The 27,555-nt window shown below is 38.6% G+C and overlaps 2 protein-coding genes across 3 annotated transcripts in view; both read left to right on the top strand.

The window, feature by feature from the left end:
• Window positions 1-27,555, top strand: part of NALF1 (NALCN channel auxiliary factor 1) — a 703,907-nt gene that overhangs the window by 91,589 nt on the left and 584,763 nt on the right. The window lies entirely within an intron of this gene.
• The window catches only part of LOC126940541 (spermidine synthase-like), an 829,579-nt gene continuing 819,217 nt past the window's right edge, over window positions 17,194-27,555 (top strand). The window contains exon 1 of the mRNA XM_050766514.1: window positions 17,194-17,211. The gene's annotated coding sequence lies outside the window, so the exon portion shown is untranslated. The remainder of the gene's footprint in view (window positions 17,212-27,555) is intronic.

Raw genomic sequence — 27,555 nt, 5'->3', positions numbered from 1 at the left:
AGATAAAGGAACATATACTATCTAACTGTAAAATTGCTGAATGTAGTTTCTTAGGATTTTGTCCTAAACTGGAAAGCAATGCCGTAACAAAATGATATTCAAGTTGATTTTGGAATCCAGTGGTGGTGCCTGTGGCTTCATTTCCGTAGTTGATTTATAAATTCCTTGAATCTGTTAGAGCAGACACTAAACCATTGAGGAAAATGTATAGCATGATATGCAGAAATAGAGCTCTGTAGCACACCTGTGCACATAAATACAAATACACATATTTAAATTGACACAGGATTACTGCTGCCATATATCAGTCTTCTTAAATCCACTGGAAATATTGAGAGAAATGATTGAAGTAACTGTTCTTCTCATCTTCATGAAAAAGTAAAATTTCTAGCTCAGTTTCTGGAGCACAGTAGACACTTAATGTTTGATGAATAGAAGCATAACAGGCTGACTTAATTAACTAATAGTTTAAAATACTTGAAGTTGATAATTTAAGGGGGGAATCTATCTTTTGTAGGATCGAAAACACAACATGATCGTTACAATATAGTTGATTGTACACTTATACAAAAGAGTGACACTCATCATTTTTAAATGATGAGGAAATCAAAGCCTAAACACTCACAGGCTTGTTAAAAATAAGAGATCTTCGTAGAATAATACTTGGTTTTAGAAAAATTATTCAAAATACAGGAATATAATTAGGACAATAATAAGAAAATCCTTGAAATTATTTTATCAGATTTTTAGCTTATTTAACCCATGGCAAAGTAATTACAAGATTGTCCTGTAATAAATTGAGGTCTAGCCAGATATTAGCTTTAAACGAAGACATTAGTCTTTTTGGCACTATTTTTGAGTTTGTTTATTCTGAGTGTGATTTATAACCCTGAAATATGATTTATCATGTATATCAAGATAGTTTCACATTTGCTAGTGCTGTCTTTGCTTCAGTTCATGTTTCTGATGAGAAAATTGAAAGTAATCCATCAAACTGGAATATGGTCAAGGTAGAATATGTCAAACTCTGTGAATGAAAACCACAGTATAGTCAAATAGCTTCTACAAACACATGGCCAATATACTGCTTACCTTACTAGTACTTTGTTTCATCTTCTTAATGACATTGAGCTTCTTAAAGGAGCTGTAAATTATTCATGTTACCTTGCTTGTGCATACCCAGGTACACTGTACTCATTTAATCTTCATATTAAACAAATATGAAATGTAAAAAAAAACCCTCTTTTAAAATGTGATAGATAATAAAGATCTATCCTGACATTTTATATTGCATACAATTTAAAAATTATTTTTTAATGGGAAACCATCACATATGGTAGAGATTTTATACAGAATTTTAAAATGTGGCATTAAAAAAAATTGTTCCATGGAAAACTGCTTTCAGAGATTTTTAGTGTTTTTCTCACATAGGAACCTAAGCTTCTCAGAGCTTTTAATAGGCTTCTAACAGGCTAATAGTCAAGGCCATGACCCAAGAAGGGATATAGTTCACAGTGTTTTCCACAAATATTTCACCCTAGAATTTCTTTTCTCATTGAACACATTTTAGAAAAGCCTGCAGTAAATGACGCTGCAAATCTCAAAATGGCTAATTTAGCTTTTACTGACATATTGCATACATTGTTAATTAGGGACTTTTTTTTTTTTTCACGTAGCATTTATATAACTCCTGAAACACCTCCCTGAATTTATGTTTTACATTTAACTTATCTCAAACAAATAGAGACATACTGTATTGCTTGTGCCAGGACAGGATTTTGTTTTTTTTCACATTAAATATGGAAACTCTGTAATAATGCAAAACAGATCAGACAAATGGTCCACTTACCTCAATATTTTAAAAAATGTTCACTACTAGTGGTATAGGAAAGGGGTACCTATGCAGACCCCAAGAGAAGGTTCTTGGATCTCGTGCAAGAAGGAATTCAGGGTAAGTCCGCAGTGCAAAGTAAAAACAAATTTATTAAGAAAGTAAAGTAGCGAAAGTGTAGCTACTCCATAGACAGAGTAGGAATTCCTGAAAGTAAGAGGGGGAACGCGTCCACCCTAGATACAATACTTGTATATATGGGGAAATGTGCTCTGCTTCAAGGGTTTGTGATAAAGGATTAATTTTCTTAATTACTATATTTTGCAAGAATCAGTATTATTATTTTTAAAGCAAAATTAGAAATGTCTTTGTTCTCATGCCTGTAATCCCAGCACTTCGGGAGGCTGGGGTGGGAGGATCACGAGGTCAGGAGATTGAGACCATCCTGGCCAATGTGGTGAAATCCTGTCTCTACTAAAAATACAAAAATTAGCTGGGAGTGGTGGCACGTGCCTGTAGTCCCAGCTACTCCAGAGGCTGAGGCAGGAGAATCACTTGAACCTGGAAGGCGGTTGCAGTGAGCCGAGATTGCGCCACTGTACTCCAGCCTGGAGACAGAGCAGAGTGAGACTCTGTCTCAAAAAAAAAAAAAAAAAAAAAAAAAAATGCTTTTGTTCTCCAGATATCAGGATATCTGGACACTCCCAAGTCTGGGTCTATTTAGTAAACATTTTTAATTTGTTCCCTTAACAGTAAACATCTACAGGCTAGGAATGCCTTTCTGGAAATGCAGTCCAGCAACTCCTAGCCTCATTTTCCCAGCCCTCACTCAAAAAGGGAACGCTGTGGTTCGAACGCCTCTGACACTGATCTGTATCATATATTATACTATATTACATATTATAGATTTTATATATTGTATTATATATGTGTATAATATGCACATATATATACATTTATGCTGTTAAGGAAAACAAAACAAATATTTTATATATGTGTATGTATAAAATGACATGCAATCCAGTTGATTGCCATTAAGTATGTTATGTATTGATTATGATCATCATTATAGACCTTCTACAATTTATATATGTTTTCAATTGTAAAACATATTTTAAAAATCAGATTTCAGGTAATTATCATATACTGACACACACACACACACACACACACACACACACACACGATGTTAAAATAACATCTCAACCAATATATAAGTTTAGGATATGGAAACATCCAGAAAGTAAAATTTAAAAGTTCTGCTAATTTTACATTTTGGTAAGATTTTTTTTTTAATTTAGTCCTTAACATAATGCAAATTTAATTTGCAAGATAGAATACATAGATAGATAGATAGATAGATAGATAGATAGATAGATATTTGACGTACAATTTGAAATTGTTTTATGCCCCTTTGAGGAAACATGTCAGTGATTTTATTTAAGGAGCTACACCCACACTCCCTCATTCCTGGGAAAGAAAAAGACAAGAAACTCACAAGGTCTGCTAAAGGCCAAAGACTATTTAGGCCAAAAGGAATAATGCAACCATGCAACCAAAAGATTGCCAGAATCAAAGAAAACACAGAGAAAAAGGAAATCAGCAAGTTATTTCAAAAGGGAAGAGAAAAATGTAAGTCAGGTCATTAAAGATTTAATTGACTAGTACAAAGTCAATGAGAACAAAGCCATCAAATGAACATTTACAGTGAGCCAGTTGGGAATTCACCTAGGCCATTAACATGTCTTCCTAATCACAATAGGCAACTCTCAAAAGGCTGTTAGTAAACCCTGTATTTTGGAGAAACATATTTGGACAATGACTTGAGAGTGATTAGAAGGATCACTGGATAAGAAAGTTCATATTACTTACTTTTGAAACCATGGTACTTGAAGTCTATTTCAGAAGTGAAAGCCCGGTTGTAGATACTTATGAACTGTATTGTTCCTTAAAACATAGAGCTCTTATTTAATAATGAACTAGAGTTACATTTCTATATTCTATGAATAATTTGCTATGCATAAATAATATTAAATAATGTTTTTGACATTTAAAAGTTTTAGGCATGCAAAAGAGTTGACAATTTAGAGTTGACCTCTTGCCCCTCATCTACACTTTCCAGGAGAACTAAACTACCTCTGAATTTTAGGTAGCTCCAAACAGCACAAGTAATCAAAAGAACATCTTAGATAACTTTGGCTAATGTTGGAGATTATCATTATTATAAAAAACAAAAGTGAATTTTGAGTTTGAGGTATTGGGAGGATCTATATTGATGGAATTCTCTAGGTGGTGATGGTAACCCGTTATACTTTAGGCTCAGCCAGCAAAACTTTCCACAGCTGGTGATTTAGTCAGGGACTGGTGGATTATATAAGGGTTAATGGAACAGTTTTTTAGGATGAAAACCTGTATTTATTTCTAAACTCTGAAGAAATTGCCATATCTGCCAGTCAATTGCTGCCGTTCATTAATGTTATTGGTAGTATTACTTTGTGTGCCCTTACTTGCAAAAAAGGTTTTAGTCCATTTTCTTCCATTTGCTTATCAGATGTTAAAGATGAAGGGAAAGTTATTCCGAGAATGATTCCAATTGTTCATCCTGTTCCTTATAAATGCTTTTGGGAAATCTCAATTAGTAGAAAAAAAGAGTCTCAAGATGTTGTTCACATTCTAAATTTTTATAAAAGCTATTATGGATTATTAACCAATTTATTGTGTCCCATCATATTAGAATATTTTCAAATATTATTTTTAATCCTTAAAATGAGTCTCACTTCTAGGAAATATGTTTATTTTTATTTTGTAAAAGAAAATTGAAGGATTACAGTATTGAAATAATTTGCCACAATTAGACAGTATTTAGCATGTCAGAGCCATAATTTTAGAAACAAATTACTATCCATTTATTGGGTGCTTATTATATGCCAGATACTGCTCAAAGCCTTGTACATGTATTGTCTCCTTTCATTCTCATAATAATCCTATGAGGCATTGGATCAGTGGAGTATCATGGATTCCATTTTTAATTAAGGAAGCTGAGGCTCAGACAATTGAAGTAACAGGCTAAAGGACACAAGACTCTTAAGTGAGGGTGCTGAGATTTGCATTCACATCATCAATCTAACCCCAGCTTTGTTCTCCCCCTTCATCATAAATGGGTTCTGAGGAGGAATCTGTGGATTGACTGCCCGGGGAACTTTCCAGGTAGTCCTTACTTCCTCAACATGTCTCTACTTCATCCATATCTCCCCACTCTTTAATTGTGTCTCTTATCATATAAAACATGAAAATGAGAAAAACGCTCTTTAAAGATTTAGCAACGGCCTGAAGTATATTCTAGAGCAGGGTATGCTATCATATATAAATAGAGAAAAATTCTATTATAAAAAGGGCAAGTTTATAAAATATAATGGACCATAAAGTCAAACCAGAGTGTCATTATAATTTTCCCAGAGTTTCTTAATTGTGATACTTTAATGAAATATATTGGGGGAAAATGACCTTTAGCAGCATACCTGTAACTTTTATACTGTCACATGAAAACACATGATACATTTGAAACCTTTCCCCTAACTTTAGGATACAATTGCAATTCTAAGATTCTTCTCATAAGGCATACAGTCATCTTCTAATTTACATGTACACCTGTGACCTAGAATATTCTGATGTGAGCCAACAGCTGAAATCCTTGTAAGACATTCTAGAGCATTTGAGGACAGTGGGATTGCGTTGAGTAACCAGTTACTGCAGTAGAACGTGAATGCAGGGGACAGTCGGTCTTTGCTGCCAATTACACTTGGACATTCAGCAGCAGGAGGGAATCCTGAGTCCTTGACTTAATTTCATCTGGCCCTGGAGGCAAGTGACAGGAAGTGACAAGCCAATTATACATCCAGTCACAAAGCACAATGTGACTTTAACTTTAGAAAAAACTCATAGAAGGTCACATGTTGTGGATTTCAATGTTGTTAATGATTTACCGGTTTTTCGGCATATGAAACATTTGTTTGTTTCTTTGTGAGGGAAACACGCCATGAGGTGTGTCCTTGTCTTTTTCTGCATGTAAATCCATCTTTCCTTTTCTATATTTTTTTTCCTCTTCTATTAGGTTTTTCTCTCTGACTCTGTCTTACCCTTGTTTGGTTGTTTTTCTTCCACATGTCTAAGTCTTTCTGTTGTCAGTTGCTTGCTTCCTTTAGCCATAATATAACATAAAATTATAGACAAATCACTTTGAATAGTTTTTAGGCTTTGTTTTTAACATGAAAATATGAATACAATTGGTTTTACTTCTGTAGCTTTCTTCTTGTGGGTCAGATGCCATTAAAACAAAGACTGAAGCAGGAGTCCACAGTCTCTGCCTTTCTGTGAACTAGTGTAAATCCACTATGATGATCTAAAAGTTAGAAATTTTCTTGCATTGAATTTGTTTTAATAAAATTTGTCTTGTATTTTAAATTGAATTTGCTGTCTGGATGTTGCTTTAATGATTTTAAAAAATGTTTTACATACATAGATATAAATTCTCTCATAGGTTGAAACCCATTCTAAAATATCCTATTTGACACTTAGCCCATTGCCTTAAATATGTATTGATCATTAACCCAGCAGATAGTTGAGACAATAAATTCACTACAGACTTCAATAAGTTCTCCCCCATCACCATGATTATGAACAGCTCTGCATTTCAATCAATCTTGTAGTAAAATTTCCCTTGAAAGGAAATTAATTTCTAGTGACCTAATCCTGTGTTTTTTTTGTCTGATATTCATTTGATTAAAAAAATGTTTCTCTGAGCACATGGTTATCGGCTATTTATTCTTTTGCAAAGCAGCATTTCTCACACAGCTGCTAAGTCCCTGTTGACTTTAGATTGCTGTCTAAAATGAATTATATCTATTGTATTTACTTGATCACTAGGGATGGTACAGATTTATCTTACAAGAACTGTCCTCAGAGAGACCTGCTAAGCTTCTCAGGCTAATGGGGCTCTAGCAAGGCCTCATTATTACTGCACGTATATCTGTAATTACATTCACCTCCTAACTCGATATGAAAGGCAATCATCAAATGTAAACAGTGGTTGCCGTCGATGGAACTGTTATAGATGATTTCTGTTCTTTATGCTTATTATTTTTACAGTGAACAAAGGAACAGAAACAGCTAAAACATAGCTATTTTTTAAAAAAGACAGCAATGTGACCTAGATAAGGAGGAATTTTAAAAAGCTAGTTGATTACACCCTAAAGGATGTGATTTGTCATAGACATGTTCTTCAAATATTTATTAAGGTTTAATAGTAGGTGTTTTCTAAATACTTTATTCCCTTCAGAATCTTCAAAATCTAGGTAACCTTTATTACTTTAAATATTTATTTATTTAGTAGCTAAATAAACTAAGGCAATATTTCAGAACTATTCAGTGAGACCACGTTTCGTAAATGATACAAACAAGTTATCTATTTCTATTTATTATAAATATAAAGGATGAGTGGGCAGGTATCCTGTTTACTAAATGGTTTCATTAAAGATGAAAGCAATTTCACTTTTAAATCTATCATTGAATAGATAAATGTATACATATACAATTATGTGCATCCACACTTAATCAGAATGAACTAAGCAAATACTATGTAAGTAGGCTTGCAGGATTATGTGCTGAGCTATATAATATGATAATCAAGATAAAATGGCACTTCCATATGCTGTTACTTATATAACTCTATAATATTTTCCCATGTACATTAACCTCTTACTGAGCCTTGGAGTTTTCTTGTTGGATAAATATTTTAAAGAGAAAATTAGAAACCCTGTTGGACTGGATTCATTCAGAACAGATTCTGATGAGACCCAGCTCTTTGAATTGGGTATTTATGGCTTGTTGAACATTTGTGGTGCAATGAAAAATCTGTAAATTGCAATTAACACAACAAAGCTGAAAAATGAAGAAAGTGGTGAGATTTCAGTATCTCTGTGGCTGAGCTGCTGTGTGTGTGGTGGGGGGGATTCCTGGGATATTCTAATCCTAGCAACATATTTTCTTTCCATTCAGTTGTAACGATCATTCAGAGAAGTGACAAATATATCTACTAGACGTCTCTTTCCGTGGGTGAGGAGCAGCTCTTGTTTTAGAGAGGACTTAGCAAGGATGCTGTAATTGCAGTGACTTGAAAAGCAGGGACTGGATGTCCTCCATGCATAAAGTAACCCACGTAGTGAGATAAATTACTTTAAAATCTGAGTTGATTCTTTCAGCTCAATGTCTGGAAACTTATTAATTGAATGCGGCCATCTGCAGAGCTTGACTTGAGATCACATGGTTGACTTAAGCACAAAGAGTGTCTTGCTGAAAAAATGTAAACTCCAGCAAAGTGAATCCCAATCCATCGCTGGACATCTGGCAGTGTTTGCACCAATCATACAGATCATGGTCATCTGATGAATGGTTTTATGACAGGAGACACTTCTCAATATTAACCGTTATGTTTTCCACGCTTGACAACACAGAACGGTCATCTTGATGTAGTCCCAGGAATTTGTATGTGCTGGTTTTACAAAGGCAGATATTTTCAGTATTCCTTTGGATGATTTTTTCTTACCATAGTGTCACCTGGATAAGACAAAGTCCCTTCATTAGAATACTTACCAGATATTGATGTATTGATGCCAAAGTCTTCCTTTCTCTCTCTCTGTCTACACACACACACACACATACACAAATGTATGCATGTTACATATACACACGTTATATATACACACATATATAATATATACACACACAACATATGTATTATGTTATATTATGCAATATCATGTATACAAACATATCACCTACTTAATTTTGAAGTAAGTAATAAAATTTGGCCTAAATGTGTTGCAGTATCTAATGTTATAACATTATGCAACATCACATATACAAACATCACCTACTTAATTTTGAAATAAGTAATAAGTTTTGGCCTAAATATATCGCAGTATCTAAACATGTTGCCTTTCCATTTCCTCTTCAAACATGCCCAGTTTCCATAATGTTTTCACCCTAGTTGTAAGAAGTAGGAGAAAATAAAAGAGTGACCAGTGATAAATTTTCTTGGTATTTTGATACCTCTATGGCTGGTCGACTTTCCCAGAGGCCATTGAATAGAAAGGCTCTCAGACCAAAATAAGTAGATCAAATGATCAAGAGTATTAAATCAATTTAGACATATAATGCAAAGTAACAGGAAGAAAAGAGGAGGTGACACACTTAGGTTAGGGTGACATAGCATAGGACAGCTTGTGATTAGGTACGGTAGATCCCTAGGCCAATGGTTGGAAATCTCATCCAGATCATTGTATACCTGGTAGTCCTGTCTCCGTATAACTTTGTATAATATTGATGTATTAATTCAGTGTTACAAAACAGTAAACATTTTACTAATAGATATATCATATATTTGCATTGTGTATCCCTGTGACCATGGGTACACAAGTCAATGACAAGTCATCAGCTATTTTCAGGTTTACTAGTAATATCTATATGCTGCTTTTTCATTAATGTTGTTTGCATAAGACAAGCAAAAGCAGGCCCCAAAATTTCAAGAAAAATTTTTGAAGGGCATTTATTGTGGAAATAGTCTTATCTACTATATTTATCTCCAGTGAACTGGAAAGGCTTGCCTTTTTTTTTTTTTTTTTTTGAATTTTAATATGAAACACAGCAGTATAGATCCCAGATGTTCTGAAAGTACAGAATTTGAAAACTAGTGATTTAGTCTGAAGAAAATAATAACAGGACAACTAAATAACCATTTTAAGGCTGTAAGTGGACATTATATGGAGAATAGCATCTAGTGACATTTAATTTACTGGAGTCGCTATTTTAATCCATTAAGGTTTGCTTGGTGACTAATTCTTGGGGAGGGGGAGGTTGAAGAGCACTTTAACCGCATATCCTTTACTTGTGGGGATACTGATTTTCTCATTTTTGTGATTTCTAGTGTATTATGTTTACTTTAAAAGATTTTACAAACTATATAAAATGGTTTCAAAAAGTTTGTTTAATGCCAGAAAAATGATGAATTTATTTTTCTTTCAGCTTAAATTTGTGGCCCACTAGAAAAAAAAAAAAAAGGTATCAAACAGATGTGTACATTGCTATTCTTTGCAGCCTCCACAAAAGCTGGTGTCCAGAGGGTAGAAATTCTGTGACTATTTTGGTTGTGTCAGTTCCTTCTCTAAAATGCTTCTAATTATTTCTCATCACTTGCCAGATAAAATCAAAACTTCTTAACACAATTTATAAGACTCTCTTTTTTACTGTATTAAAAAATAATGGTAAGGAAGACAAAACATAAAAGTTACCATCTTATCCGTTATTAAATGTGCTGTTCTTAGTGTTCAGTGTATTCACGCTGTTGTGCAACAGATCTCTATAACTTTTTCATCTTGCAAAACTGAGACCCTGTACCCCTTGAACAATGACTCTCTGTTTCCGCCCTCCAGCCCATGCAACCACCATTCCATTCCCTAAACTTCCTTGATCTGACTCCTGCTTTCCTGTTTGATTTTCTCTAACTCATTTCAAAACCTGCCTTACGCCTTCCCTCCATACACGATGTCTTCCTAGTTCCCGTCATAGATCTTCACTCACCTCCTTCCCATTGCCTGGGATGCTCTCCCATGACCCCTTATGTGATTATTTTCTTTCTTTTTTTAAATTTTATTTTTTTAAATTATACTTTAAGTTCTAGGGTACATATGCACAATGTGTAGGTTTGTTGCATAGGTATAACTCACCTTTCAGATATAGACTTAAAAGGCGTTCCTAGAATGAGAGATGTACACCCAATATGTGCTCTTACACAACACCCTGTTATTTCCAACCATCACAAAAATTAACTATTACTTCTTTTTTTCTGATAGAATGTGAGCCTTTGAAACCCAAACTAATAGCTATATGTAAAGGACTCCCAGTCTTGCTCATCATTTCATTCCTGGCACCATAGCACACACCAAATAAGTACTTACTGCCTGAATAACTGGGTCAGTGCTCAAAATACCTAGATTTGAATCTTATTTTGTCACTTATAAGTGGTGTGCCCTTGGGTACACAAAGATCATAATAATGATGATGACAATAAAAATATTTATTGCAGCAATAATAGCAGTGCTAGTAGCAGCCATCACTGACATTTACTTAGCACTTGTTATGTAGTAGGCATATTTAAATCATTATATTAATTCATTTAATCCTCATAATAACTCTTTGCAGTAGGTACTATGATTATGTCCATTGTCAGATGTGTAAGGAGGACAGGGATATTAAGTGATTTGTCCAAGGTGACACAGTTCATAAGGAACAGAACTATTGTTGGAACCAGGCGCTTTGAATTTGAAGTCCTGTTATGAAATGTTGTTTGATGTGTTGGAACCCCACTTCCTTACTTATAATAAGTGATTTTATTTCAAAGATGGCTGATCAGCATTCAATGTTTCAATCTACCGCAAGCTGCTTAGCACAATGCCTAATTGGAATTAGGCTAATTCCTAATTGCAATTAAGGCTAGGATTAGCACCTAATCTGACAGGCACTAACAAAGCCAGTCAGTCCTCTTGGACTAGGTGGAATACCCGTCTGGACTCATGAAAACCAGACTCATGTGCAAGAAATCAGAGACACAAGTGGACCCATTTTTTCTAAGATACAGGAATATCCTTAAAAGACAGGTGCAGGTATTTTTCCCAACACTGCTGTTTGCTATTTTTTTCTTTTTTCTTTTCTTTTTTTGGAGACAGATTCTCGCTGTGTTGCCCAGGCTGGAGTGCAGTGGCTCGATCTTGGCTCACTGCAAGCTCCGCCTCCCGGGTTCTCGTGTCTCAGCCTCCCAAGTAGCTGGGACTACAGGCGCCTGCCACCACGCCCGGCTAATTTTTTTGCATTTTTAGTAGAGACGGGGTTTCACTGTGTTGGGCAGGATGGTCTTGATCTCTGACCTGGTGATCCACCCTCCTTGGCCTCCCAAAGTACTGGGATTACAAGCATGAGCTACTGCACCCTGCCAGTGTTTGCCATTTTTCTTAATCCATTAACTCTTGGCTACAAGAGGACAGAAGTCTATTAGTGAAAACTCAACAAATGACAGCCATTACTGTCATCATCTGTGCCTGGTGTGGTACTTCATGCTGCGAACGAAGAAGATCTTCAGTAACCATTAGCTCCTTTCTTCTCTTTCGGCTCCCTTAATTAGAGCAAGTCAGACTCAACTACTACTGCAAAAAATTAGGTCAAAGACGTGTTATAATGGCTGCCAAGGAAATGGGGTATAATTGATACGAGCTATAGAAGAAGAGCACAAATTTCAGAGGAAAACACAACTTGTTACCGAATGCTAACACCTTGCTAGAATGATGACAACGTGCATGGTATTTGAGTAATATTTAAAACTTTAATGGCATGGTCATATCATTGATATCATTTCTGTTTCATAACCGATCTTGAGAGAAACCATAAGATACTACAATTCCGATTTTATAAAGAGCTTCAGTGACTTGCTGAAGGGAAGAGTAGTTAGGACCCACTTAAGAACTAGCAATTAGATTTCCAGATTACTTGTTCTGTGAAAATATAATTCGTCATCTAACCAAGACCTTTTTGAGAGTGGAAGGGGGAAGTTCAGCTGAGTTAGAATAGCAGACATCAATCGAGACTTTCCAGGGCTCATCAGGAGGGATGTTGCTTTCCTTCTACTGATGTTCCTCCTTGTGTTGTCTGTCCTTTCTTTTCTCTCTCACAATAAGCATCATGTTGATTTTAAAATCTTCCCCTTCTTTGATCCATGGAGGATGAATTATTTCTCCTCCATAGGTGTCCAGAGTTCCATTTGCTATGTGCATATATACCTGTGAAAATGAAACATATTCCTCTGAAAAAAAGGAGAAATCTACCCTGATGAAATAACTCTATATATATTTCACAAAATGTCCTGAGCTTGGGCAGCAAAGGCTGGCATAACTTGCTAAGGTTTGCTTGAATTTTATGTTGATTGAATTCACTTTATATTCCTACCTTAGCCATGAATGGCTGTATATGGGAATGAAAAATGATTTGGTATTTTGGTAGAATTACAAATTATTACTAGATAGATATTTCACACTGTTGAATGTTGAATGTGACAACAAAGTTATTCTCATAATCTGCTCTGGTTTCACGTACCCTAAGGATAACCAGATGCATGTGCGAGAAATCAGAGACACAAGGCAGGGCGTGGTGGCTCACGCCTGTAATCCCAGCACTTTGGGAAGCTGAGGTGGTGGATCATGAAGTCAGGAGATGGAGACCATCCTGGCTAACGTGGTGAAACCGCATCTCTGTTAAAAATACAAAAAATTATCCAGGGGTGGTGGCATGTGCCTGTAGTCCCAGCTACTCAGGAGGCTGAATAATCGCTCGAACCTGGGAGGTGGAGGTTGCAGTGAGCTGAAATTGCGCCACTGCACTCCAGCCTGGGTGACAGAGCGAGACTCTGTCTCAAAAAACAAAAACAGCAAAAGAAACTACCATCAGAGTGAACAGGCCACCTACAGAATGGGAGAAAATTTTTACAATCTGCTCATCTGACAAAGGGCAAACATCCAGAACCTACAAAGAACTCAAACAAATTTATAAGAAAAAAGCAACCCCATCAAAAAGTGGGCAAAGGATATGAACAGATACTTCTCAAAAGAAGACATTTATGCAGCCAACAGACACATGAAAAAATGCTCATCATCACTAGCCATCAGAGAAATACAAATCAAAACCACAATGAGATACCATCTCACACCAGTTAGAATGCCGATCATTAAAAAGTCAGGAAACAACAGGTGCTGGAGAGGATGTAGAGAAATAGGAACACTTTTACACTGTTGGTGGGACTGTAAACTAGTTCAACCATTGCGGAAGACAGTGTGGCAATTCCTCAAGGATCTAGAACTAGAAATATCATTTGACCCAGCCATCCCATTACTGGGTATATACCCAAAGGATTATAAATCATGCTGCTGTAAAGACACATGCACATGTATGTTTATTGTGGCACTATTCACAATAGCAAAGACTTGGAATCAACCCAAATGTCCATCAATGACAGACTGGATTAAGAAAATGTGGCACATATACACCATGGAATACTATACAGTCATAAAAAAGGATGAGTTTGTGTCCTTTGTAGGGACATGGATGCAGCTGGAAACCATCATTCTCAGCAAACTATCGCAAGAACAGAAAACCAAACACCGCATGTTCTCACTCATAGTGGGAATTGAACAATGAGATCACTTGGACACAGGAAGGGGAACATCACACACTGGGGCCTGTTGTGGGGAGAGGGATAGCATTAGGAGATATACCTAATGTAAATGACAAGTTAATGGGTGCAGCACACCAACATTGCACATGTATACATAGGTAACAAACCCGCACATTGTGCACATGTACCCTAGAACTTAAAGTATAATAAAAAAAAAAAAAAAAAAAAGAAATGTCTATTCAAAAAAAAAAAATCAGAGACACAAATGAACCCATTTCTACTAAGATACAGGAATATCCTTAAAACACAGTGGGCGGTATTTCTCCTGACCCTACTGTTTGCCATTTCTTCTTAACCCGTTGACTCTTGGATACATGAGGACAGAAGTCTGTTACAAAATCTGCAAGCACCTTATACACCACTACCCTGAGACCTTGGTGGTTCCTGGCCAGGCAACTAGAATTGATTGTAGAGTCATCCTCATACTCTTTCAGCTTAGATCATCTAGCTTGGCTTCACAAAGTCTTACAATTTGGAGATGGATTTCAGTGGTCTTGTTCTTTAGGTTGGTGCATTCTCATAAAACCTGTATTGAGATTCTGAATAAAACAATTCTATACCTAAACATTTTATCCATCGTGCATAAGAACTTATTTCAGATTTGTATTTTGTGGAAAAGCCAAAAGTATGACAACTATACGTGCTTTTCTTGTTTTTCTTTTTGAGATGGAGTCTCGCTCTGTCCCCCAGGCTGGAGTGTGGTGGCAAGATCTCGGCTCACTGCCAGCTCTGCCTCCTGCGTTCACACCATTCTCCTGCCTCAGCCTCCCGAGTAGCTGGGACTACAGGCGCTCACCACCGCGCCCAGCTAATTTTTTGTATTTTTAGTAGAGATGGGGTTTCACCGTATTAGTCAGGATGATCTTGATCTCCTGACCTTGTGATCTGCCCGCCTCGGCCTCCCAAACTGCGGGGGTTACAGGCATGAGCCACCACGCCTAACCTATACATGCCTTTTATGGACTCAGCAAGTGAGCTGTAATATGATAATGCATGTGGTTTTATTAATATAGAAAAATTAAAAATGAATTGTTTTATAACTTTGCTGATTTGAGATTTATGAGTAAGCGGGAATACATACATGGATAAACATTTATTCCAGAAATTTTCAGTTTAGTTAGCATAACACCCACACTTATATAGAAAGAGTCGTGTATGGAGGAATAATAGAGATAAGCAGGTACACTTGAAGTCAAAATGCAATCACAGTTTTTTTGATGTTTCTAATTAGTTTCTCCATTGGACATTTTACGTGCATTGTCTCACTAACAGAATAGAGGAGATATATTTTGATGTTACTTTTCTCTTGTCATTTTTGCGGGGTGGTGTTGGAGAGATGCCACCATCAGTTGGATTATATAAAAAAATAGCCAAATAGAGAGATAATCTGTCTTTCCCATCAGCCCCTGAACAAGTGATAGTGGAAAATAATGTAATACAATTTATAATGTTCAAAATAAAAGCTTATTGATTATTTGTTATCAGTAACATCAAGGATGATATAATTACAAACCTCAAGATGATTTGACAGAAATTTTCAAATTATTTAAATCTAAATATCCAGACTGAATAAACTTCAAATTAGTTAAGTGGATTCATTTGATAGATGCTTTATATTACTGATTAGACAATAAAACTCTAAGAGTTTTTCTTGAAGTCTTAGGGCAGATCTGTGCTTCAGTGACAAAAACCAAGAATTTAATCAGTTACACAAGGAGAAAGTATGTGTGTATGTGTGTGTATACACATAACCAGATATTCACCTAAGTTTTTCAAAATAATTGAAATAGATATTTTGGGATTCATGATCTGTACCACTGTTTATATTCACAAAGCTCCTTACTGTCTATCAAACTGTTTACTTTTTTTAGTTGGGTCCTGAATTTGTATAGATTTCTAGCCCCTTATCATTCACATAGACTTTCGATAGTACCTGTTGACTGAAAAAAAAAAAAAAAAAAAAAAAAAAAAAAGGGCCAGTGTTGTTAACTGGAATGTGAAACTCTCCATAATGTTACTCTTTGTCTCTCCAAAATTGCTGTTTCTCCAAAATAATGTCCATTCTTTCCACAAATCTCCCCCTCTCCATCCCAGCCCAGTAACATTTATGGGATGTCTTCCTTCCTTATGTTAGTATAGAGTTGACCTCACTTTGCCAGATTTATCATACAGTTTTCACACCTTCCTGTGTTTATTTGCTGCACATCAGTACATACTACTTCAATCACTGCTTTGTTCCTTGTTTAAAGGCATGGGCCATTTCTTGCATCTCATCAGAAGCTTGTATGAGCAAGGTTTGTATGTGTTAACACAAGTCTTTAGTCCAGAGTCACACGTGCATATAATTTTTTTTCTTTCACAGAGTATCTTTGAGCTCATATTTACAATGAAGAACACTGGGAGTCAGTACACATGTTAATTTGTAGCCTTTAATATGGACTTATAACAATAATGCACCCATGAATCCATGAGTGTATCTAATGTCATTACAACAAAATCATATCGTTAAACCTTTCTATGTGACCAAACAATTAATTTTTCAATGCAATATGTCTTCTGTCCTTGTTTATTGTGTGAAAGGGAAAGCGTAGGTCCTGGTTCTGAGGGTTAATTGTTGCCTTCATTGAGCACACACCCTCTTTTTTGCACCTCCATAAGAGGACGGCCTCCGACCTGTGACATGCTTAGGAAAGTTGGTATTCATGGTTTGGGGGCCATAAGGGATCATTTAAGTGGTGACAAATCCATGGAGGTATTTAGCATGCATGTTTAATAAAGGATAAAAATTTTAAAATGACAGTTGTAACAATACAAAAGCTGTGTCAGTGCTACCCAGACTAATGTTTATGTTAAAATGTAAAGTCTCTGCCAAGATTTATGTATTTATGTTTTACATGCATTTGTGTATTTATGCTTTATGTGTATATATAGCCATTAAACTTATTTAATATTTAGTTGTGATTGATTCAAGTACTAGTCTCTACCCTACATCCTTGCTCTTCGAGGTGTTGTTTGTGCGTCAGCTACATTGGCATCACCAGGGGAGCCTGTTAAAAATCTAGAATTCAGGTGTCACTCTGAACTACTGAGTCAAGGTCTGAATTTTGAAAAGACACCTTCCCCTGTAGATGTGAATTAGCATTTGGTTTTGAAACATTGCCGTTATCTTTGGGATGTGAGAGCCCCTTAGAAATAATAATTTAGTAATTTTCTTAAAAGATTCTATCTTCTAGCTTCTCTTCCCTACCAGATGGAGACTGCATGTAGGAGTCACACAAACAAAATATTACAAATATTAGATACAACGTCTTTAGTAACCTAGGAAGCGAGACCTCATTAGATACTGTGAATATACCAAGCTTAGAGATATCAGTTGAAGTTGGTTCTTTCTCTTTAGTGACCTCTGGGTCATTAGTTATCACATCTGTATTTCATGTAGAAATCTAAAGGACTGTCATAAGATTGTATGGAAATAAAATATGAGAGCAAATGAGCTTGCTGAGTCTACTTTTCTTCACTCCTGAAGTAACAGGACTCCTGGTTATAGTGTTCAAGATTTTCTGTTATGAGACAAACGATGCCAGTTGAAATTTTGGGTTGTCTCCAAGTCTGCGGTAGATTGTAGCTTTTCCTCTGCATGTACGTACATATGTGTTTGAAGCATGTGCAATCAAACATATGTAGAATTAATTCTGAGCAGCTCTGATTGTTTTGTCTGTCAACATATGTTCATTACAGGAGTTGTGACAGTTGCAAAGATAAATAAATAACAGTTCCTGCCTTCTGGGCCTTTAGAACCTAGTATGTAAAATAAATTGAACAGAAATAATTTTGGCTTGAAAATGCAACCAGAGAGCTTCTGATTAGTTTTCGATGGACTCATGAAAAAGACATTTTGGATAAACTCATATGTAACTGAACCTTGAAGATGCATGCCACTCCACCAAGTAGAGACAAGCAAAAGCATTTGAAATGGAAGAAGCTGTGTGAGCAAAGGTAAGAACACCAAAAACTATGAGGCATGAAGAAGAAATAGAGGAGAAGTGCAGCTAGAGTGAAGTGGTGGGCGAGTGGAGATAATTTGAAGATGGGCCTTCTACATGTCAAATGCTAAACTAAAACTTTAAATTTCATTTAGAAGATAAAAGGGAGCCATAGACAGGGCTGTGTGAGGAGCAACATGGACTCTAAACTGAGCCCATAGCAAAGTAATCTGGCAACAAGCAAAAAAAAAAAAAAAAAAAAAAAAAAAAAAAAACAACAACAAAAAAAAACAATTGTTTTTGTACTTTTGAAGGTTTTAACTCCTTATGCCTTTGCAGTTTTTCTCAATTTATCAACAATTTTAGAGCTGAGGTTTGCAATTTTATTACACAGTTACTGAAGGGGGCACATGCTGACTACCACATACGATTTACCAGAAAACCTTAACTATGACAACTGAAATGCTTAAAAAAATAAATTCCAGGAAAACATGAAAAAAGTTTTAAACATTGCAGAATAAAACTGTACTTACCCCATCCACAGGATTTACAGTTTCTCCTCTCCTTTCTAACAGTGTGGGTATGTGAAGGCTTTGTTCTTGTCAATGTTAGTGGATGAAAATATTTAAGTGAATTTAGAAGACAAATGTGGAAAGACACTTTTTAAACTTGTTAACTACAAAATCATGTGGTCTTACAGTGAAAACATCGTGGGTAATCATTTTGTCCAACTTTCATATGAAGGACAGGAATGCTGTCTACTTCCTTTCGGGTTTTCATTCAGGTTTTCTTTATACTCATGTACTGACAGTTTTATTCAACTCTTCAAGGCAGATTTTGGAAAGTTATTTTTAAAGAAAACAAAAAAAGCACCTAGCGATCTACGTGTTTGCCCACTTTGCCCCACAGCAAAAACACATTTGTTCCTTCCACTGAGATCTTTGCAGATAATTATCATGCTTCTCTTTGGAATTTTTCTATGCTAAATGTGCTCAGATTGTTCAGATGTTCCATATATGGGGTGTGTGTGTGGGTGTGTGTGTTTACAATGTACAAATATACAATTTCTAGGTAACCTGGTATGCCCCTTTTGGCTTTTGAATTTAATGGACCACTAAAATCAAATCAAATGAAAGATTTGTCGAGTTGCATTAAAGACATCACTACCATTCAACTAATCTCATCTTTACTGAATAAGTACAAATATAAATTTTACTTAAAAGTAGGAAGAAAATGTTCTCAGAATAAAAGAGTTCCTCTCTGACAACTTATTTGTATCACACCTAGCAAACCTAAGCAGAATATAGTCCTTATTTTTCTCTTTTATTCCCCATGGATTAGAAAACATCTCTTTATTTTCAGCTGCCCAACATTTGGAAGCATTCTTCTGTGTGACCTCTGTTTTTTCAGTTCCTCTTTTTAGCATGTGGGATAAGAATTGAGCTCAGCACCCTCCAGTGCAGTCTCTGCTGTTTGTCTGTGTTATCACTCTCTTCCCATCTGCAGCTTTTTGCACCTAAAAGCTACACTTTATACAGATCCTTGTTCAACTTCATCTTTTCAGTTTTGGCCCAGTATTGCATTCCATTGAGAACTTTAAAAATAATGATGTATACCTGCAAAGTTTACTATCAATGTCTTTAGCCTGTCAAAAAAAATGAGGAAAATTGCATAAAATCCCATGCAGAAAGTATTCTGTTAATCTAAAATATTTCATTTCTTTTTGCCTTGACATGAATAAAAACCAAATGAGTTTTATGTACTTTAAGAAAGTTCTCCCAGGTTGAGGTTTTGCAAACATTGCTTTGTATTTTGTCATCATCCTTGAAGATTAAAAAAAAAAAAAAAAAAAAAGGCCACCTTGGTTTTGCTATGACCAAACACACTATTTACATTATTACAACAACAACTAAAGCCAAGAAGATTTGTTCTTTTACTGCCAAGAAATTTAACAAGTAATTTAGAGTCAGAAAGAGCCAGGGAAAAAATTCATTGTAGTCTCAGAAAACCTGTGTGGATTGAAGCCTTATTGCAAAATTAATGAGAGAACCTCTCATCAGAAACCAGTTAAAAGTGAGAAAATTGACCCCAATGACCATGGGAAGAAAAATAGCCCGCTTTTGAATTTTATTTTTGGAGGTGGTAAGTTGTGAAGTCAGTTCGAATACTTCTCCTTTGGTATATGGGGTTAGGCTAGGAACTAAAGACACCGGGACGCAAAGGGATTGGCTGATGGATAATAGCTTGGCTGCTGTGTGTCAGGGCTCTTGGGCAAGGTTCACCGGTCCTCTAAGTGGGGCCAGGGAAGTCACGCTGGTGCTCTCGGGCGAGGTTCCTGGGTCCACAGGGCTGGGGAAGTTCGTGCTGGCGCCTGCCAGCGGCGACTTTTATGTCCTAGGCTTGGAAATGGGAGGGCAGTGGGTGGGATAAGGGCGTGCCAGGGGCGTCTCGGTAGCAAGTTTCGGTTTCCTCTAATTGACATCACGTCGCGCCTGCTCAGTTGGTCTGCTTTTTTCCTGGGCGCGGGCTGCATTTTCCCGCACGCAGGTAAGTTGGATGATGAAGGACCCGGAGGTAGTAGGGGCTGCGTCTTTTCTGTTCACCTCCCTCCATCTTGTCCTTTTCCCTTTCACCCAGACAGTCCAACCTCTTATTGATTAGTTTGTGTCCTTTGTAGGGACATGGATGCAGCTGGAAACCATCATTCTTAGCAAACTATCACAAGAACAGAAAACCAAACACCGCATGTTCTCACTCATAGGTGGGAACTGAACAATGAGATCACTTGGACTCGGAAAGGGGAACATCACACACTGGGGCCTATCATGGGGAGGGGGGAGGGGGGAGGGGGGAGGGATTGCATTGGGAGTTATACCTGATGTAAATGACGAGTCGATGGGTGCTGACGAGTTGATGGGTGCAGCACAGCAACAGGGCACAAGTATACATATGTAACAAACCTGCACGTTATGCACATGTACCCTAGAACTTAAAGTATAATAATAATAATAATAATAATAATAATAAAAAGAAAACCGAATTACAAACTCAAAAAAAAAAAAAAAAAGAATTTGGGGCGCCGTTGTCTGTCTGGCTGCTTCCTGCTGTTAAGGGGCGTAGTTAGGGTCTGAGGTTGGCAGCTGGGTGTAGGGATGCAGGAGCATTTGACTGAAGGTGACTCGGGTGATTTCTTGGATCCTGGCTCGGAGAAATTTTATTAGAATAGGAGCAAGACATAACATAAGACAGAGGATTAGTATAGGGATTAGGAATGGAAGCATCTGCTGTACTACAGATAGCAGCCATACTGGTGGTCCGGGGGTTAAGGGGGCGTTAAATTCTGAAGCTCCTTTTTGATTTTGTTTAATGTTTGGACGTTGGTGTCAACTAGGCCTGATTCATTTATGTAGTAGCAACACTCCTCCCCTAGGAAGAGGCATGTTCCTCCTTTTTCAGCTGTAAGAAGATCTAATGCCCGCCTATTTTGTGCTGACACTTGAGCTATTGATGTAATTTGGCACTGCAAGGAGGCCAGGCTTTCGGCTGAAGCCTCTATGGCTTCCTGGACCTGGGTAAAGAGGATCCACGTGGACTGGACTGAGTGGGCAAGCACCCGTGTCCCTAGTCCGGAGGCTATTAAGGAGGATGCTAAAGAAACCCCAATGACCATGGGAAGAAAAGTAGCCCGCTTTTGGATTTTATTGTTGGAGGTGGTAAGTTGTGAAGTCAGTTCGAATACTTCTCCTTTGGTATATAGGGTTAGGCTAGGAACTAAAGACACCGGGATGCAAAGGAATTGGCTGATGGATGTATGGTTAAGAATTTTAGAGAGGGTTTGATTACACCAAAAATAACCTCCAACGGGAGCTGTCTGGGTCCTATTGGGCGATTGGGTGTAATTACACCAGGAGGAGTTTGGGGCAGAGTAGCAGAAAGGAAGGATTGGATTTTCTGGGTTTTGGTATAGTGAGACTTGGAGTAGGGACAGTTTTTGGGGGGTGCTGGTAGAGTCCGTTGTAGCCTTGAAAGCAGCGGGTAAGGGAACTGCCACTAAGGGGGCTCTTTCAAGAGCCGCACAGAGGAAGCAGTGGGAAAGATTTGTTATGTTAGCTGTTTGTGTTAGGTTTAGTCCTTGACGGACAAGTTTTAACCATGAGAATGGGTCTTTTTATTAGGGGGATTTAACTGCTCTTGTAGGTTTTGTTCCTGTGATTTTATGACTGAGGTTAAATTTTGTAAGACTTGTATATTTTTGGGGAGGGATTTTTGCTGGACAAGTGTCCTTTTTATTAGGAGGGTGGCAGTGGGATATGAGTCCCAAATGCTGTTTCCATAAAGTCCTCCTTTTACTCCGTCCGCCCATCGGGAGTCCCAGGGGTCTTTTATGTTTAGATGATATTTAAGGGGGTCACTTCTTCCATCGTAAGTGAAGAGATATTTGCTGCTTAACTTTCTGTCATGTGTATTATCTAGCATTGAATAGTGTATTTTACAATATTTGTATGGGCAACCCAGATTGGTTTGTTGTCAATAGTTCTTACAATTGTATTCTGTCTGGTCATGTAGGAAACAGATGGATTGTCGAGCCCATCTATCAGCAATGGAAGTTAGGGAGAAATTTATGGAAAGAGCAGATTGACAGCCTTGAGGTGAGCAGTCTGCAGTGCCTTGCAGAACTGTATGTTGCTTGTCGTTGGAGGACCAAGTTTCAGTTATGGAGAATCTCCATATAAAGGTTGGGTTAGTAATTGCTGTTGGAATGTAGAAGAAGGATAGTAATAAAAGTGAATAAGAAGACTTCATCTACTGAGTAAGTGTAGAACGCACCTTGCCACTGGAGGTGTTCTACAAAGGTGAGTAGGCGAGAGAACCACTGTGTTGGGCTGGGGTCTGGGGGCAAATAGAGATCTGGGGTGATGTGTTGAAACTCTGCCAGATTTGTGTACAGTATAGTGAGGAATCGGGATAGTCGTAAAAGGCCTGGAAACGTGTTAATTAGGGAAGTTTGGTGAGCTTGAGGCGGGTGGGGGTGAGTTTAGTTGATTCCCACTTGTCGCCTTCTGCGGGGGCCCTCTTTAGTTGTGATATGTGGACCCAGTGTGTGAGGCCTAATAGCTTGGCTGCTGTGTGTGTGGATAGAAGGACAGTATATGGACCTTTCCACCTGGGCTGGAGGTCTTTGGCCTGGATGTTCTTTCAGTATACTTGATCACTTGGGCTGAGAAAGGTGTGTGGATTATAAGTGCTGCATGCTGTCTTAGTAGTTGTCTCAAAAGAGTTAAGTATGGAAGGTAATTTGCCAGTGGAGAAGAAAGGGTAGGCAGCTGTTGTAAGGTGAGGGGTCGGCCGTAAACTAGTTCGAATGGACGGAGGCCTGTTGGACTTCACGGGGTGGCCCGCAGCTGGGTTAAGGCTAGAGGCAGGAGGGTTACCCAGGACTGTCGAGTCTTGAGTGAGAGTTTGGTGAGTTGTTGTTTGATTAGTCCATTGGCTTTTTCTACTTTACCTGAGGACTGGGGTCTATAAGGGATGTGGAGTTTCCAGGTGATGTGTAGGAGGGCTGCCACCTGTTGGACTACCTTGGAGACGAAGGCTGGGCCGTTGTCAGACTGGAGGGTGAGTGGGAGGCCGAACCTAGGAATAATGTGTTCAGTGAGTATGGAGGCCACTATATTGGCAGTCTCTCCTGTGGTAGGATAGGCCTCTATCCATGCTGAAAAGGTATCAACGAGGGTTAAGAGATATTTGAATTTTTTATGTTTTGGCATGTGGGTAAAATCAATTTGCCAATCTTCACCTGGTTGGTGTCCTCTGAGTTGGTGACTTGGGTGGGAGTTGTGTAATGCGCCTTGAGGATTTGACTTGAGGCATGAGGAACACTGTTGGTTGATTATAGTTAGGTGTTTCATGAGTGTAGGGCAGTGGATAAGGGGGCTTAGAAGGTTATATAGAGCTCTGGGTCCTATGTGTAAGGAATTATGTACGTATCTTAAGACAGTGTGGAGTTGTGTTTTAGAAATAACTAATTTATTATTGATGTAAATCCAATTGTCTGGCTAGTCTGGCTGTTGAGTCTTGTAATAGTTTGGTTTTTTCTTCCTGGGTGTAATTAGAGGTATATTGGGGAGAAAGAAAACAGACAGAAGGAAGTGTAGGGGTGGAGAATCCGGCAGCCGATTTGGCAGTGGTGTCAGCAAAATTGTTGCCAGCTGCCACCGGGTTAGATGGAATCTGATGACCTTTACAGTGTATGATGACTGCTTTGGAAGGTGCTGATAAAGCATCTAGCAGTTTAAGTATTTGCTTTTTGTTGATTATGGGGGTACCACAGGTGGTTAGGAACCCTCTTTTTTTCCAGATGACAGAATGGGTGTGTGCAATTAAGAAGGCATACTTAGAATCTATGTATATGTTTACTGTTTTTCCTCTAGATAGGAGGAGAGCCCTAGTTAGTGCGATAAGCTCCACCTGTTGTGATGTTGTTCCTTGTGGTAAAGGCTTAGCTCCTAGGACAGTGGATGATGTAACTACCGTGTATCCTGCCTGTCTGTTTCCTTGAGAATTTATAAAGGAACTGCCATCCACAAATAAGGTTAACTGTGGGCTCTCCAAGGGTTGGTCATGTAAATGCAAGTGACTAGGTGGTTGGGCCTCTAAAAGTTCTGGACAGGAGTGTTCAGTATGGGGTTGTTTGAGAGGGTTGGGGAGTAAGGTTGCTGGATTTAGAGAGGAGCAGACTCCTAGGGCAATGGTAGAGTCTTCTATGAACAAGAGGTGGAAAAGTTGGAGCCTGGACCGGGTTAGGTGGCTGATACTTTTGTGGGCAATAAGGTCTTGAGGGCAGTGGGTAGAGAAGACTGTCAGGCTACAGCCTCTGATGAGTTTCTTCGCTTCCTGGGTTAGACAGGCTGCTGCTGCTAGGGCCCGAAGACATGGCTGCCACCCTTGTACAGTGGGATCTAATTGTTTGGATAGATATGCCACAGGACGGTATGTGGTGCCTACAGGTTGGGCTAAAAGGCCAATAGCAACTTTTTGTCTTTCATCTGTGAAAAGCTGGAAGGGGCATTGGAAGTCTGGGAGTGAGAGAGTAGGATGTGAGAGAAGGCAGTTTTTTAGGTGAGTGAAATGTTTATAGATTAACTTTGGGTTAGACAAAGGTCCTTGGGGAGTCTCCTTGACAGCTGCATATAGAGGTTTAGCCAAGATTCCGAAATTAGGAATCCAGTGTCTGAAAAACACTACTAGGCCTAGAAAGGATTGGATTTCTTTAGCGTCTTAGGGAGGAGAAAGATTTTGTATTAGAGTTAAACGGTCTGTGGTGAGCGAGCGCGTTGTGGGAGTGATTTCAATGCCTAAATATATGACACGTTGTGAGAGTTGAGCTTTGTGTTTGGATACTCGGTAACCTTTGGATCCTAGATGATTAAGGAGGATTGCAGTGTCTAAAAGAGAGTCCTGTCTTGTGGGACTACAGAGTAAAAGGTCATCTACATATTGGAGAATTTTACTGTTTGTAAGAGGGCAGGAGGCCAAGTCTTTTGCAGGGGCTTGCCCAAAGAAATGGGGGCTATCTCGGAACCCTTGGGGAAGCACTGTCCATGTCGGTTGGGTGGAGGCGTGGGTGTCTGGGTCTTCCCATGTAAAGGCAAAGAGAAACTGACAATCTGGGTGTAAGGGAATAGAGAAAAAATGCATCTTTTAGATCTAGCACAGTAAAGTGTGTTGTGTTAGATGGGATAAGAGAGAGAAGGGTATAGGGATTGGGAACTACTGGATGGGTGGGGCAAACAGCCTCACTGATAAGATGAAGATCTTACGCTAACCGAAAAGTCCCATGTGCCTTCTTTACAGGTAGGATTGGGGTGTTACAGGGAGAATGAGTGGGGATAAGGATGTGTTGGCTGAGTAACCTAGTAATGATTGGTTTTAGTCCTCGTAAGTGTTGTGGAGAGAGAGAGAACTGTGGGCAGGTTGGAAACTGAGATGGGTTTTTAAGTTTTATGAGTATTGGTGGATGATGGTCCACCACGACAGGAGTGGAGGTGTCCCACACTTGGGGGTCTATAGGAATGGGGAAATTAGGGAAAGGGTTAGGGTTGTTGGAGTCATTTGAGTTAGTTAATACTAGAAGTAGATGGCAGGCGGCGTGGGGGGAGCTAGTAGGAAGGGAGATACAGGCTTTCAGTTGACTTAGGATATCTCGGCCTAGTAGAGGAGTGGGCCATGAGGGGATGATGAGGAACGAGTGTGCAAAATAGTTATTGGCCAGGCAGCAATTAAGAGGTGGTGTTCTAAGAGGACTAGACGGAGTGCCTCCAACTCCTATAACTGAAATATGAGATGGGTGACTAGGTCCACTAAATGATGGCAAAACAGAGTAGGTAGCCCCCATATCCAAAAGAAAAGAAACTGGCTTACCCGCTACCTGAAGAGTTACCCGAGGCTTGGCGAGGGTGATGGGGGTCCCCGAGTCCAGGCGACTTCAGTCGTCGTCTAGGTGTAAGAGCCAGAAGGAGCTCCCAGGGTCCTGAGAAGGGACATCACGTTGAGACGCTATGCCTGTTTTCAGGATGGGACAATCTGACTTCCAATGCCCTTCTTCTTGGCAAGCCAGGCAGGGTGTGGACAGTGGATGAGGATTGGGACAGTGACTTGCCCAATGTCTGCGTTTGCCACACTTAAAACACGGTTGTGTTGGACCTGAAGGTTGGGCCTGTGGGCATTTGTCAGCCCAATGACCTGGGGTGCCGCACTTATAACAGGCCCCCTTTGCTGCCTTAGTAGGCTTACCTCCCAGCCTGGGATTGAGATTGGGTTGCAGGACTGCCACTAGTGCTTGGGCATTGAGGGCTGCCTTCTGTTTGGCCCTATTTTGTCTCTGGGCCTCAGCTGTCTCTTCTAGCGAATTAAAAACTTTAAAAGCTAGCTTGACTAAATCTTGGATGGGGGTCTGAGGACCATCTTCGGCTTTTTGGAGTTTTTTCCTAATATCTGGGACCGATTGTGAAATAAAATAAGATGCCAAGATAGTGGCCCCAGCTGTGGAGGCTGGGTCTAATCAGGTATACTGGGTTAAAGCCTCTGTTAGCCTATTTAAGAATGTGGCCGGATTTTCATCTGGACCTTGAATAATTTCTTTTAATTTATTAAAATTAACTATTTTGTTTGAGGCTGCCTGCATACCTGCCAGGAGGCATTGGGTCATGATGTCTTGCCTTCGGCGACCCGGCTGGTCTACTTGGTAGTCCCATTCTGGGTCAATAGATGGGACTGCTTGTTCCCCTACTGGAACAGCAGCATCCGTTAAGTGTAACTGATCTGCATGCTGCCTGGCTGCCGCTAGGATGCACTCTCGCTCCTCAGGGTGTAGAGTAGAGGTAAGAATGACATGGTGGTTGTGCCAGGTT

This window comes from Macaca thibetana, chromosome 17, assembly GCF_024542745.1.
Source record: "Macaca thibetana thibetana isolate TM-01 chromosome 17, ASM2454274v1, whole genome shotgun sequence".
Taxonomy (NCBI): Eukaryota; Metazoa; Chordata; class Mammalia; order Primates; family Cercopithecidae; genus Macaca; species Macaca thibetana.
The sequence above is the reverse complement of the archived record's forward strand: the minus strand, read 5'-3'. Positions and strand labels throughout refer to the sequence as shown.